This window comes from Lynx rufus, unplaced genomic scaffold, assembly GCF_022079265.1.
Source record: "Lynx rufus isolate CCGP_SWC_20201006 ecotype Redwood Valley unplaced genomic scaffold, mLynRuf1.p SCAF_23, whole genome shotgun sequence".
In the NCBI taxonomy this organism is placed as follows: Eukaryota; Metazoa; Chordata; class Mammalia; order Carnivora; family Felidae; genus Lynx; species Lynx rufus.
Window position 1 is genome coordinate 22,313,878 of NW_025814838.1, and position 14,936 is coordinate 22,328,813.

A 14,936-nucleotide genomic window follows, 5' to 3' on the forward strand; every position below is an offset into this window, starting at 1 on the left:
GTCTCCCTCTCTCTCTGCCCCTCCCCCGCTTGCTCGCTGGCGCTTGTGCGCACGCGTGCTCTCTCTCTCAAAAATAAATAAACATTAAAAAAAATTAAAAACTTCTGAGACCCGCTGTCTTAGTCCATTTGGACTGCTATAACAAAATATTACAGCCTGGGTGGGTTATAAACAACAGAAATTTCTTTCTTTTTTTAAAAAGATTTTATTTTAAATAATCTCGATGCCTAATGTGGGGCTCAGACTCATAACCCCAAGATCAAGAGTCTCCATGCTCCACTGACTGAGACGGCCAGGCACCCCCCAGAATTTATTTGCCATAGTTCTTGAGGCTGGAAGTCGCAGATCAGGGTGCCGGTGTGGTCAGGGGAGTGCCCTCTTCTGGGTTGCAGACTGCTGACCTTTGGTACTCACAGGGTAGAGGGGGCTTGGGAGCTCTGTGGGGTCTCTCTTATAAGAGGTTTAATCCCATTAATGAGGGATCCACCCTCATGACCCAAGAAACTCCAAAGGTCCCACCGTCTAATCCCGTCACACCAGGCATTAGGATTTCAACATAGGAATTTTGAGAAGACACAAACTTTCAGACCACAGCACCTGGGTGCCACCCCCTGGAGGTTCTGATGTATTTGGTCTGGGCATCAAGATTTTTTAAAGCTCTCCAGAGGACTCTACTGTGCTGCCAGAGATGAAAACCACTGGCCTGGACATTAATTTGAGGAATGGCATAAGAAACTTGGAAGGAAGCAACAGGCCCAGTAGAGGATTTCCAAAGAGACTCCGTTTGCAGTGACCGGTAAAAGAAACGAAAGAGGTGGGTGTGCTCTGCTTTAATGAAGGTCACTGTAAGTCATGGGTCAGGTTGAATTTCCTGTTGAAAGTCTTTTAACATCACGTTAAGTGTGGTAGGTTAAAAATGGCCGCAAATTCCTTATTACTTATTGACAAGGGGTGCCTAGACTGGCCTTGGTGACAAGCTTGGGCAACAGAATGAAGTGGACATGACCTTCTGGGCCTATCTAAGAAGTCTTGAAGCCACCACCTGGGGCTTCCTGGAATGCTACCTCTGAGAACACCAGCCGCCATTTAAGAAGGCTGATTATCTTGAGACCGCCATGCCATGAGGAAGCCCAAGCTATACACACGGACAGAGACGGACGTGCAGCAATCTACCTGTTCCAGACAGCCCAGCGCAGGCACGCCACACACAGGTGAAGAAGTCACTTGGATATTCCAGTCCCAGCAGACACAAAGGGGGCAAGAACCAAGGAGTCACCAGCAGACAGCCAGTACTGAAGCCACAGACACATAACCCCAGTCAAGTATCCCATTCCTTTCCAGCAATCTCTGGACATGGGAGCCACCCCAGCTGAAGCTCCAGTCACTGAGCAGACATGAGTTGTCCCTGTTGTGCCCTGCTCAAAACCCTGACCACAAAATTGTGAGAGGAGAAAGGCTGTTTTTACACCACTAACTTCTGGGGGTGTTGGTTATGCAACAATAGATAACCAGAACCACAGTAGTACATAAATAAACAGTCATTGTACAAGATTCAAAGAATACAGATGTATACAAAGCAAATGGGGAAACTTTTCCATCACCCCTTCATTTCACTTTTTCTCCTTTTTATAGGTAACAGCTGGCTGTACATCTACCCATTTCCTGACGTGTTTACACATGTATATGTATTTGTTATGTGTACGTGTGACGCGATACACATTTTCCCAGTTTTTTAAAATAACAACAGTGCGCGTGGATCAAGATGCACAGGCCTTGCGTACTCTCATCAGATGCACGGTATGCCACAGGATGGGCGTTCCACACTTGTACTTACTATCTCTTCTACTGGTAGACATTTAGGTTGTTTTCAATTCTTGGTTTCATGAACAATTCTGTGAGGGACATCTTGTAGTGCGACTTTGCATACATCCAGCCATTTCTTTAGGATAGTCCTAGAAATAGAATAACTGAATCAACGGGTATGTGCATTTTTTAGGCTTTGGGGGTGGTAAAATGGAACCTAAAATTTACCATTTTAACTACTGTTAAGCGTACAATTCGGTGGCATGAAGTACGTTCACATTATCGTACAACCATCACCAGCACTCGTCTCCAGAACTTTTTCATCATCCTGGACGGAAAGCCTAAGCACTAAATAACTCTCCACTCCCCTCCCCTCCCAGGCCCTGATCATGACTACTCTACTTTCTGTCTCTACGAACTTGAATATTCTAGGTACTTCATATAGGTACAATCATACGTTTGCTCTTTTGTGTCTGGCTTACTTCATTTAGCATAACGCTTTCTAGATTTAGCCATGCTATAGCATGTATCAGAATTTCCTTCTTTTTCAAGGCTGAGTAAGTGGGTAGGTACATCACTCAGCCAGGGCCACACAACTGGTTAACGGAAGGCACTGTATTCTCACTGAGGCAGTCTGGCCCTGGAGCCTGTGCTATGAAGGCATATGAGGCACTCACAGGATTCTTACATCACGCATAAATTTAGTGCCAATATACGTTAGCTTCAACCGTTAAGTGTCACCCGTGGCAGTTCCAAAGCTATGATTTTTGGTGGTTTTTTTTTTCAACGTTTTTATTTATTTTTGGGACAGATAGAGACAGAGCATGAACGGGGGAGGGGCAGAGAGAGAGGGAGACACAGAATCGGAAACAGGCTCCAGGCTCCGAGCCATCAGCCCAGAGCCTGACGCGGGGCTCGAACTCCCGGACCGCGAGATCGTGACCCGGCTGAAGTCGGACGCTTAACCGACTGCGCCACCCAGGCGCCCCGATTTTTGGTGTTTTGATACCCTCCTGCCACCACTAGATCAATCTTGGAAAATGTTCTGTGTGGTCTTTGATGTCTGATTTTAGCTTTGACTTACAAGGTTGTTTTCTCCTAACTACTGCCTGCAGCATTAAGAACTGTTTCTAGGGGCGCCTGGGTGGCGCAGTCGGTTAAGCGTCCGACTTCAGCCAGGTCACGATCTCGCGGTCCGTGAGCTCGAGCCCCGCGTCGGGCTCTGGGCTGATGGCTCAGAGCCTGGAGCCTGTTTCTGATGCTGTGTCTCCCTCTCTCTCTGCCCCTCCCCCGTTCATGCTCTGTGTCTCTCTGTCCCAAAAATAAATAAAAAAAAAAAAAAACGTTTAAAGAACTGTTTCTAACTGCTGTCTTCTGCAGATGGTCCTTGGGGTGGGGGGTGGGAGGGGAGTGTCCACTGTGCTTCTACCGCCAGCCCCAGAGACCACGTGCGAGGGCACCCCCTCCAGGAAGCAGAAGTGCCACGTGAGCTTGGGGATGCACAGCTAGGTCACGCCCTGTGTGAAGGCTCTTGTGCAAATACTAAGACCTTCCTGGGCAAGTGGCCTTACCGTCATTTCAGCTCAAATTTTTTTAAATTGTGGCTTCTGTTGTGTGACATCAAGGGAGTCAAGGCTTGAGACCTTAAGTCTGTATCTGCATTAACTTGATGCCTGCAGCATGTGTGTGCGTGTGTGCGTGTATGTGTGTTTAAGTTTAGAGGTAGGTTTGTGCCGTGCGTTTAACTTCAGAGGCAGGTCTGTTCTGTTTCTCCGGTATTGGCAAACCTCACATATTATTTGAAAATCTCACATATGTGTTTCTCTGTGGGCACAGTCTGCATTTTAAAAATCATTTTCCTACTCCTCTGCACTGCAATGAAAAAAAAGCGTTCCAGTTAATGAGGTTTTATTTAAGTTTTTGCTATAAAGAATAATGAGCAGGGGCACCTGGCTAGCCCAGTCCTAAGAGCATGCAACTCTCGATCTCAGGGTCATGAGTTCAAGCCCCATGTTGAATATATTTACGGACTATGTTTCAAGTGTCACAAAAAGTTTAAATGTTCATTGAAAACCACAAAAATGTATGGAGCACAGAGTGAAAACCACAGCCCCTGTCTCTAATTCTACTTTCTACAGGTGCCATGTTATTTCTTGTCTCCCTTCAGATACTGGAATTTTGAAAATATTTTTCATACTTTTTACAAACGTGGGATTATAGTGCCATACTGTACCATAAACACGCTTTTTTTTTAATTTTTTTTTTCAACGTTTATTTATTTTTGGGACAGAGAGAGACAGAGCATGAACGGGGGAGGGGCAGAGAGAGAGGGAGACAGAGAATCGGAAACATAAACACGCTTTTATTCAAGTTCTGTAGCGACCGTCTCTGCACACGAACACATGGAAAACCACGGCACATTTCCAACAGATGCAGTGCGGTCCATGGAGCAGATCCACCGAAATTTACTCGGCCAGTGGTCTGGTGATAGGCATTAGGTGGTTTATGGCTTCTAACCAATTGCCAAGTGTGGCAGGCAAGGGAATGTTCCACAAGGTTGACGAGGATTTGAGTAAGAAGGTGCCCCTCACACTGATAGGGGGAAATCTGTTACTAGACGGCCGACAGGACTCACAGGGGAATTCCAGACCTTGCCCGAAGACCCTCCTTCTGGGTTCTTCTTCCCACCCCGCTTGCCCCGCTCCAACAGACTGTAAATTGTCCCCGCTGCTGACGCTCGGGAGAATGATCTCCTCTGAGCCTGCCGGTGTAAAATAAACCTCCCGCCTTCCAAGATCTCCACGTGCCGCTTGGTTCTTCCGCTGGTGATCCAGACCAGGTTATGTAACATTCGGTTCCCTGACGGGGAAACCCAACCGCGCCGGCCCACTGTTGCCACCGGTTTGGGAAAATGGAGAGGCGGTGACGGAACGAGGAGCCTCAAGGGAGAAGGCGCACCCTGACTGGATTTCGGCAGTCTCCCGCTCGGCAGCCTCGGGCCAGCCTGCTCTGCCATTCCTGCCGGACTCGAGGAGACTTAGCAGGTGAGGCCCTGGACCGAAGGTCGAATACCGGAAGGCCTGGGACCCAATTCTGTCCTGTCCTGCCCACCCATAGTGGTGGAAGGGGAACCTGATCATTCCCCGGAGACCTCAGTGGTCTCACAGGGAGAAATTCTGTGGGAGGGAATGTAGCAACCTCTGGTGTGTACGTGAGTGTGAATGTGCGACTCGGTCCGGTTTGCCTGCTGAGTTCGATTCTGTGGCTCCACGGGCGGGCACCCTTAAGGTCCCCAAAAGCCCACGGAGTCTGAGTGGACCCATCTGCAATTCCATGGTGAACAGCACGCAGTCTGTGCCGGCATCGGAATAGTTTCCGATCGTAAGTCACAAAGCTGAGACTGCTACAGCTAAGTGTCACCCAAGTTCCTTCGGGCCACGGCCAGACAGGCATCTGACTGGTCTCCTCATTAGAGGGGGCACGCTTACACCTCTGTCTCAAGGGAACATTATGGGGTCGGGACAGAGAAAAAAAGGTGTTTTCGGGAGACTATGGAATTAATATAGCCACCGGCAAGTTAAGGACCTTATGTGAGTTGGTGTAGGATGGCCCTCAGAGGGAACCTTAGATGTCCCAACGGTCCGCGACATCTGGCATGCTGTCGCCACAGACCCAGGTTACCCTGATCAGCTCCCATATATCGACTCCTCGTTAGAGACTGCCCAAACCCTTCCCCCTTGCGTGTGATCTACCTGCAACAAACAGGGACAGGCTAGGGTCTTCGTCGCCTCGACAAAGTAGCTCAAGGAAGGTCAACAGAAGTCCCAACCTCCACAAGTTCTCACTGGCGATCCAGAGGAAGAACCAATCTTGCCCCCACCATATGAACCTCCCGGTTCCCAATACTCTGCCGCCTTCGGTCTCCCCACCACCTCTGGACCCAGCAGATCTTCTCTCCCTTGGACCAGTGGCCAGACTGCGCCCTCGGCCAGGCACAGCACTCTCCAGGTGCCGGTCCACAGCCACCGGTACCAAGAGGCTCTCCTCCGGGGGATCTGAGCAGGGGCTAAGAAGCCCGTGAGTCTGCCCAGCCCAAGGGGAATCCCCTGGGGATTATTATGAGAGCCTACGCGAGGCTTACACCCGTTTGACCTCGAGGCACAAGAGAGCCACAACAAAAGGACAGGGAAGGTCCAGCTGCCAAAAGGGGGAAGCGCAAAACCTCCTTAGCAAGGGATCAATGTGCCCACTGCAAAGAAAAAGGACATTAAAAGAATAAGTGTCCCAACCAGGTAAAGGCCCTTGAAACCCAACCGATATGCACAAGAACCCTGCAAAAAAGACTTCATAGGCCTGGCAGGAATAGATTCAGATTGAGGGGGACCAGGCTCACTTCTTCTCGGCCCCCATGAGCCCACAGTCAAAATAAAAGTAGGGGGTCAAACTATGACTTTTATGTAAACTCGGGGGCCACACGGTACGGCATGAGTTCCTCTACCTACCTGAGTGCCCTATCCCTCTCCTCGGCCAGGATATACTCTCAAAGCTGGGGGCCCAAATAACCTTTGGGCTAAAAGACGCACCAGCCTCCAACTGAATTAAAAAATGGAGGTTCTCCTGTGCCCAGGCCCAACCGAGCAGCCCACCTGAATTCAGGACTGCCCTCCCCACCGTATGGGCCTAGGACAACCCCCGCCCCCCCCTCCCCCACCGACTTGCCCACCACGGGCCCCTGTCATTGTAGAATTAATCCCAGGGGCTCGACCGCAGAGACAGTGGCAATACCCCCTCCCACAAGAGGCAAGGGCAGGCATCCAAGAACACCTGACAAGACTCAAAGAAGCAGGCATGCTGGCTGAATGCCAATCGACCTGGAACACCCCACTTTTGCCAGTCAAGAAGCTGGGAGGAGGGTATCCACCCAATTCAAGAAGTGACCGTCTCCTTGCGCGCAGTGGTCCCAAACCCATACACCCTCTTCAGCCAGATTCCAGGCTCTGCCAGATGGTTTACCTGCCTAGACTTAAAGGATGTCTTCTTCTGCCTCCGCCTGCCCCCCCCCTCCTTCCCAAGCCAACCCTCGTTTGCCTTCAAGCGGACCGAAGCAGACACAGGGCGTCAGATGCAAATGACTTGGAGGTGCCTCCCACAAGGGTTTAAAAAACTCGCCTGCCCTCTTTTGGCCAGAGACCTCGCTGGCTTTCAAAGGGAGGCCACACACTGCACCCTTCTCCAGTATGCGGATGAGCTCCTCCTTGCCAGCAATACCCAAGAGAATTGTACAGAGGGCACAGGGCCCTCCTCCAACTTCTGTCGAACTCAGGGTATCAGGTATCATGGAAAGAGAGCTCTAGAGCTGGAGAAAAAGAAGGTCATCCCTTCCCTACCCCAGACACAAACTAAGAGGGGGCTACAAGAATTCCTGGGGGCTGCGGGATTCTGCCGAATCCAGATTCCCAGATTCTCAGTAATAGCAAGATCTCTCTATAATCTCCTGTTAGGGCCAGATCGAGAATGCCCTGTCTGGCAGAGGAGGCCAAAGCTGTCTTCCTAGAGATAAAGGCCGCCTTGGGGCAGGAACCAGCCTTTGGCCTGCCGAATATAGAAAAGCCTTTATTCTCTTTGTGCATGAGAAGGAAAAGGTCATCCTCAGGGTTCTCACACAGACTGTTGGCCCTGTCGAAGAGGATGGACCCAGTGGCAGCGGATGGCCACTATGCCTTAGGGCACAAGCGGCCACAGTTCTGCTCATTAAGGAGGCAGAGAAACTCACTCTGGGACAAGAACTAAGGTTCCCCATGCTGTCACATCTCTCACGCCTCTCCAACTCCCAGCTAGCACAATAGGAGGGGCTCCTCTGCAAGAATCCACGGGTCACTCTCAAAACAGTGTGGACGCTGAACCGCACAACTTTCCTACCTTCCAAGAAAGAGAAACCAGATCGTGACTGCTCTGAGGTGACCAAGAAAATTTTCACAAGCCGCCCGTATCTGCGTGACCAGGCCCTAGAGAACCCAGACCTCACCTTGTTCAGGGACGGTGGCAGTTTCATCACAGAGGGCGCTCGAAAGGCAGGGTATGCAGTGACATGCCTTAATCCAAGCCCTCACCATCAGCAAGGACAAGCGAGTCAACTGACTCCCGGTACACCTTTGCTACTGTACACACACGGGGCAATCTACAAAGACAGGGGCCTCCTCACCACGGCGGAGAAGGCCATCAAAAACAAGGAGGAAATACTAAAGCTCCTCGAGGCTGTCTGGCTTCCAAAAGAAGTTACAGTTCTACCCTGCAAAGGACACCAGAAGGGAGACGACCCTACAGCACGAGGAAATCGTCTAGCAAAGGAGCCAAGGTGGCAGCTAATAAGGAGGTAGACACAGCTCCCTCCCTTATCCGCGCCGCGACCCCCACCAGGAGTTCAAAGAAGAAATTGTCCCCCGGTTCGGCCTGCCGGCCACAATCCACGGTGAAAATGGACCTGTGGACATTATACAAACTTTAACCAGCTCCCTCAAAGCTTTACAATGTTTACCGGCCTCAAAGCTCAGGGAAAGTAGGGCGAATGAATCTCACCCTCAAGGGAACCAGAGGAAACAGACCTCCCATGGCCGGACCTGTTGCCCCTGGCCCTCCCGCGTGTCCACTGCACACCAGGAACTCAAGGTTTCTCCCTTTTTGAACTAATATATGGAAGGCCCCCTCCATGTTAGGGAGCCTCCCAGAAAGGAAATAAGAAAACAGCTTCAAGCGTTAGGGGCCACCCTAAATGAGTTTCAACGATACCCTCGAGAAAGCACCAGTCTCTTTAGGATGCCCTGTACATCACTTCTCACGGAGGGACTCACTCTAGGCCAAAGACTGGAAAAAAGATCCTCTCAAACCACAGTGGACTGGGCCTCATACTGTTATTCTGGCCACCCCCACTGCCCTCAGGGTCACAGGTATCACTCCACGGGCCCACCACTCCAGAGTCAAGAGGACCAATCCTGAGGAGCCTCAGACGTGGAAGAAGGACCCAAGTCCGATCTTCAGCCCTGCTCCAGCCACACCCTGGAAGCTGGCTGGTCTATGCAGGGCAGAAGCTTGAGGACTCACCAGTCCTATAAAATAAATAGACTGTTCTTACTCCTTGCCATCAGATTGGCAGAGGTTGAGAGGTTCCTGTCCGCAATCACCTTCCTCTTATGGATAGGCTGTTTTCTTGGTATTGATTGCCTCCAATCTGGGCCCCACCGTGGAAGAATCTGGGGGGGTTAAAAGCTTAAATGTGGTGTAACCTCTTTCAGTCTGCTGGTTTGCCTGCGAGTAAGGTTGCCAGTGCCATTTGGGGGAAGTGTTTGCACTAAAGTATGTGCCTCAAGCTTCAGGAAAAAGAGATTAAAAGATTCTCAAGATAAAAGTCGGTGCTTAGATTACCCTTCAGTCTTAAGGCTTGGGTTAAACGAGCAGTGTTACTACCCGTCCTCCTAGGGGCAGTGATAGCCACGGGGATAGGGACATAGGCTCTTGTGTGGGACTAACGAGTGGCCAACTCCCTAGTGTCCCTACAGAGCCAAATAAGTTCCCTGGCAGGAGTTGCCCTCCAGAACAGACGGGCACTTGACCTCCTCACTGCCAACAAAAGGGGCACCTGCATCTTCCTCAGAGAAGAATGCTGTTACTTTATAAACCAGTCAGGAACAGTCACAACCAAAGTCAGGGAACTGAGAGAAAGGACCAGCCTGAAATAAATAAAGATGATGCCCTCGAATACGGCCTATATCCGTTTAAAGGGGCATCAAAGGGGGGAATGATAGGGGAAAATCTGTTATAAGACGGCCAACAGGACTGATAGGGGAATTCCAGTCCCTGTCACAAGACTCCTGTTCTGGGTTTTTTTCCCCACCCCGCTTGCGGTGCTCAAACAGACTATAAGTTGTCCCCGCTGCTTAAGCTCAAGGACTCAGACCTCTGGAGAACGATCTCCTCTGAGCCCACCAGTGTAAAATAAACCTCCTGCCTTCCAAGATCTCCCAGTGCCGCTCGGTTCTTCTGCTGGGTGATCCAGACCAGTTTCCGTAACAACACTACCATGCAGGTGACAGTCTGGTTATGCTTAACCTGAGACTAGAAAGTAGTCTCGATGGGAAGGACTTAAACAAATAGAATGTTGGAACTAGAAATACAGATACACCTAGTGGAGTGTTCCTCCCTCGATTCTCCTGCAGTATACGCGGATCAAAGATCTTTCTTGAAGGTGAAATATGTAAGACAATGAAAAAGTACGGGCGCTTTGACTGACGTGAGCATCTATGCCTAGAAGTCCCTACTAGGTTCCCCCAGGTGGACTTCAGGAACTCCATGAACCCCCTGAAATGACACACGAAACTGCAGGTGCTGGTGTTTTCCTGAACAAAACCATTATCTCTATGGCTCACAGCACTTCCCTACATTTTTCAAAATGAATGATATAGAAGGGTTTAAGAATCTCTACCCTAGGGGTCTTGCTGTTTGAAAACCAACAGAACGGCAGTGCTGGCGACGGGCTGAGTGACCCATTTCTTTCAATGCTCCCATCAGGACCAGGAACGACGGTTTTCTGCCCTCTCTGGAAGCCAGGAGACAAGGGCTCGGGGCAAGGGTGCCCCACGACCTGCCCGTCCTCGGCCGGGCACGGCCTGGGGTACACAGTGGGCACTCGGTAAATACTTGCCGTAAACACGAGTGAACGAGGTCTACAGGCTCTTACAGAGTGGAGGGCTGGGGGAAGCAAAGGCCGCGGCGCAGCCCCCGCGCACCCACGTCCGCCAACCTCGGGCCACCGTGGACCGCGACCACCGCCACCGCTCGGCATCGTGCAGGGGATACCAGCGGCGACCGCCGCGCCTCCTTGGCGCTAGGCGCGGGCCGCTACGGGCAGACGCAGGTATAGGCTGCTGAGGCCGCCAATCCCGACCACGGCGCCGTGCCCCAGAGCCCCCTGGGAGACGTAGGCCCCCGTGAGCCCGCCCACCCGCCCTCCGATTGGCTTTGCGTACCCCCGGAGCCCCCTGGGAGACGCAGTTTAGGGCACGCTGGCCCGGCGCGGGAGATCCAGGCCGTGACCGCGCGGCCCGTGGGGCGCCAGCCCCCTGGGCGGGTCGCGTCTCCTACCGCTCTCCCTCCCTCGGGCCGAGCCCTCGGGGCCACGGCGGAGACCGCGTGCGGTGTGGTTCTCGCTCCCAGCGCCTGGAGCCGACACTTCCCTTTTATCCTCGGGCCGCTCTTCCCGTAGACACACCCCGTGCTGCCCAAGCAGCCTCCCCTGGGAGCGATTCTCCCACGGGGTTGCTCCCGGGCGTGAGACCCGCGGAGCGGGGTGTTCCTGCCCCCACGCGCCGAAGTGAGTGCGGCCGCGGGAACCGCGCGCCGTGGGCGGAGGGGGTCTCGGAGGTGATGGCTGTTCGGGGACGGGGATCTTCCGTCCGCCCCTCGGACGCCAACCACGACAAGCCCGGCGCTGAAGGAAGGTGATACTGACTCACGGTGCCAGGCTCTTTTGCATACATTATCTCACTGAAATTCCCAAACCACCCATTTCACTTAGAGGAGACCAGCTCAGAGAAGTCGAATAACTGGCCCCGGTCACACAGGTCCTAGATCTTGGAGTCCCGTTTTTTCCCCCACTACTTTGTGCACATTGGAGGCTCAACAACAGTTTCAATACAAGGTGCTGAATGACCGAAGCACTCGGGGCAGCTTGGCCGCGGGGAGGGGGGTGGGGTGGGAGGCGGTAAGGAGACAGGGAGGTGGGAGTGAGGACAGGATAATGTAAACCAAACCTCAAAGGATGCCAAAGAAGGGAGAGCAGTTGCCTTCCAGGCAACTGGGTTTTTCTCTTCACTAACCTGTAAGCCTTTGACGGTCAGTGACTGTACGCGCACAGCCAGCCTCCTAGTAGGGTCCCTAAAAATATTGTGAGAACAAATTTTTTTCAATGTTTTAAATTGTAAAATGTTTAAATACAAAAAAAAATTGTAAAGAATAAAATGAATACCCTCTTACCCTCTATATAGATTTAACAATCAGAATAAATAATGTATAGCACTTTGTACCTTATGAAGCTTCTTACTTGGCATTAACATATTGCAAATGAAACTCATTGGTGAACCAACCAAGGAACTATTCGACACCACAACTGCACAACATCCACAGTTCAAGGCCACCCACAGTAGCCTACCTTGGGGATCTGGCTTGCTCTCCGTTTCCATCCTGCTCGGGAGGTTGTAGGTGGCCAAAGAACTTGGTTTGTTCTCAGAAAGCACAGTTACAAATATGTGTCTCAATGGGAGGTTCATTGCCTGGAAATTGACTTTGAACTTGAGAAGTTAGCCTCTCAAAGTCTCAGATTTCTCCCTTAAAATTTAATAGACTGGAGTGTAGGGAGAGTTGGGTCACAATGGGATCTATTCAGCATCGTATTAACACAGGAACTCACTCTTCCATGATCTTGCCAATGGTTCGTTCTTTTTCTCAATAACAGATACGTACTATATTTAAATACCATAAACCTTTATCATGATGGTTGGGGGGGGGGACAGGACTGATACCCCCTTGAAGGCAAAGCTAATTATAAAATACTTTTTAAAAATGTTTTTAATGTTTATTTATTTTTGAGAGAGAGAAAGAGATGAAGTGCCAGTGGGGGAAGGGCAGAGAGAGAGGGAGGCACAGAATCAGAAGCAGGTTCCAAGCTGTCAGGGCAGAGCCCGATATGGGGCTCTAACTCATCAACTATGAGATCATAACCTGAGCCTAAGATGGGTGCTTAACCGACTGAGCCACCCAGGTGCCCCTCAATCAAACACTGTTTTTTTGTTTTAATTTTTTTTTACATTTATTTATTTTTGAGAAACAGAGTGAGACAAAGTGTGAGTGGGGGAGGGGCAGAGAGAGGAGACACAATCTGAAGCAGGCTCCAGGCTCTGAGCAAGTGGTCAGCACAGAGCCTGACGTGGTTCTCGAACCCACAAACTGAGATCATGACCTGAGCCGAAGTCGGATGCTCAACTGACTGAGCCACGCAGGTGCCCCCCCTCAATTAAACATTGTAAAGACATTCCGAGACGGGCGCCTGGGTGGCTCAGTCGGTTGAGTATCTGACTTTGGCTCAGGTCACGATCCCATGGTTCCTGAGTTTGAGCCCTCTGTGGGCGGGCTATAATCTTCTTTGCAGGTTTTTTCATTAAAAAAAAAAAATTACTGGAACCTCAAAAAATGGAAGCTTAGTGATCTTCTCTTGACCTAGAGGCCTCAGTGTCGTCAAAACACTACCTTATAAGTCCATGATCCAGAAATGCCCGTGTTGCGAAATTATCACTGCAATTGCAAAATATCCTGCTGTGGACTGGAAAGCCCAACTTCCTACCCAATCCTGTCGTATGTACGTGAGCCTCAGTTCAAAGGAGTTTCCCGGCAAGGGAAGACAGGGCAGGTTGTTGCACTATTTGGTTTCTGTCTCGGCAGGGGGAGGCTGCCTGCGACGTAGCTGTGTTACTGCCTTCTGGAAGCTGTACAGGTCCTGGTCCCAGAGATGCGCAGTCAACACCCTTCTTGCCCAACCTGAGAATATCACACATCTAACATTTGCATTACATGTATGCATTTGGAGCCATCCATTTTTTTAGAGAATATGTTGGGTTTGGGGTTATTTTTCTGAGGAGGATCCAGAAAACCAAAAGCACTGGATACTCTGTAAAAATATGAAGTACGAGGACTGACTGGACAATAAGAAAAATTCAACTAAGCAGAACTCAATCTAAGAATGATCCCAGGCTGGTCACACACTGGCAGGTGACACACGGTGCTGTTTGTCCTGCCAGGCATCAGAATGTTGTAACTGACCTGTGGTCAGAATGACCATTTTGAGCCTCCTTGGTCAGCTGGAAAAAGTGACATTACTGGTTAGTGAGGAATAGTAAAATAATAAATTATTATCATGCACGGGGCACCTGGGTGGCTCAGTCGGTTGGGCGGCCGACTTCGGCTCAGGTCACGATCTCGCGGTCCGTGAGTTCGAGCCCCGCGTCGGGCTCTGGGCTGATGGCTCGGAGCCTGGAGCCTGCTTCCGATTCTGTGTCTCCCTCTCTCTCTGCCCCTAACCCACTCGCATTCTGTCTCCGTCTCTCTAAAAAATAAGCAATACATACATACATACATACATACATACATATCATGCAGATGGACGATATTGCAAAGTGGCTAAAAGAGGGAGTTTGAATCCTGGCTGAGTCACTGGGCAAGTCGCTAAACCACTAATCCTGGCTGTAAATGAGGATGATGAATCCTGCCCTAAGGGGTGCTGCAGAGATTCCAGGAGATCATGTGTAGAAAGCAAGCCGTGCCTGGTACAGAGCACGCACCGTTGGAGGGGAACTGTGTTACCAACCAAACATCTGTAAGCCAAAAATTTCATGACAAAGACAGAAAGTTTAAACCAGGACTTGCAAATGACACCGACTAAGTGACAGAAAAGTCACCACTTTGCATATACCATTGTAGCAAATGATTTAGGAAAGGATTGCCGCCAAATGCCAAAAACATGGGGTGAAAGACATTTCCACACACTCGGGCTACTTACTAATTACAAAGAAAAAATAGAGACATCCTGGGGATGCCTGCATGTACCCTCAGTCTAGTAACAAGGAGACACCCAGACAGATCTAAACTGAGGGACATTCTGCTTGGAACGCACTTTTCAAAAACATTGTCTTGACAGAACTTTAAGAGGTGGGTAAGTGTGAGAGTGTTCTAGATACAAGCAGGCTTCAGAGATGTGACACCTAAAAGTGATGCAGGACCTCTGATTCAGCCCCGGATCAGGAAGGGGGAAAAGCTGTCAAGGACATTATCACCATGGCAACTGAAGAAATCTGATGATGGATTCATTAAACTATGATAATGATGTTAATTTTCCAGAGTGTGATGACTGTATTCTGAGTATTTAATATATCCTTGGGGCGCCTGGGTGGCTCAGTCAGTTAAGCATCCGACTTCGGCTCAGGTCACGATCTTTCAGTTTGTGGGTTCGAGTCCCATGTCAGGCTCTGCATTGACAGCTCAGAGCCTGGAGCCTCCTTCAGATTCTGTGTCTCCCCGTCTCTCTCTCTCTG

The 14,936-nt window shown here is 50.5% G+C and overlaps 1 long non-coding RNA gene across 1 annotated transcript; it reads right to left on the reverse strand.

Annotated features, from left to right (window-relative positions):
• Positions 1-231: 231 nt before the first annotated feature.
• LOC124517971 (uncharacterized) lies at positions 232-12,454 on the reverse strand. The gene is made up of 3 exons (XR_006963601.1): positions 12,005-12,454; positions 11,673-11,730; positions 232-1,952 (listed from the first exon to the last, which is right to left on the reverse strand). It is a non-coding gene; the product is annotated as an uncharacterized LOC124517971 (long non-coding RNA).
• Between the last annotated feature and the right edge of the window lie 2,482 nt (positions 12,455-14,936).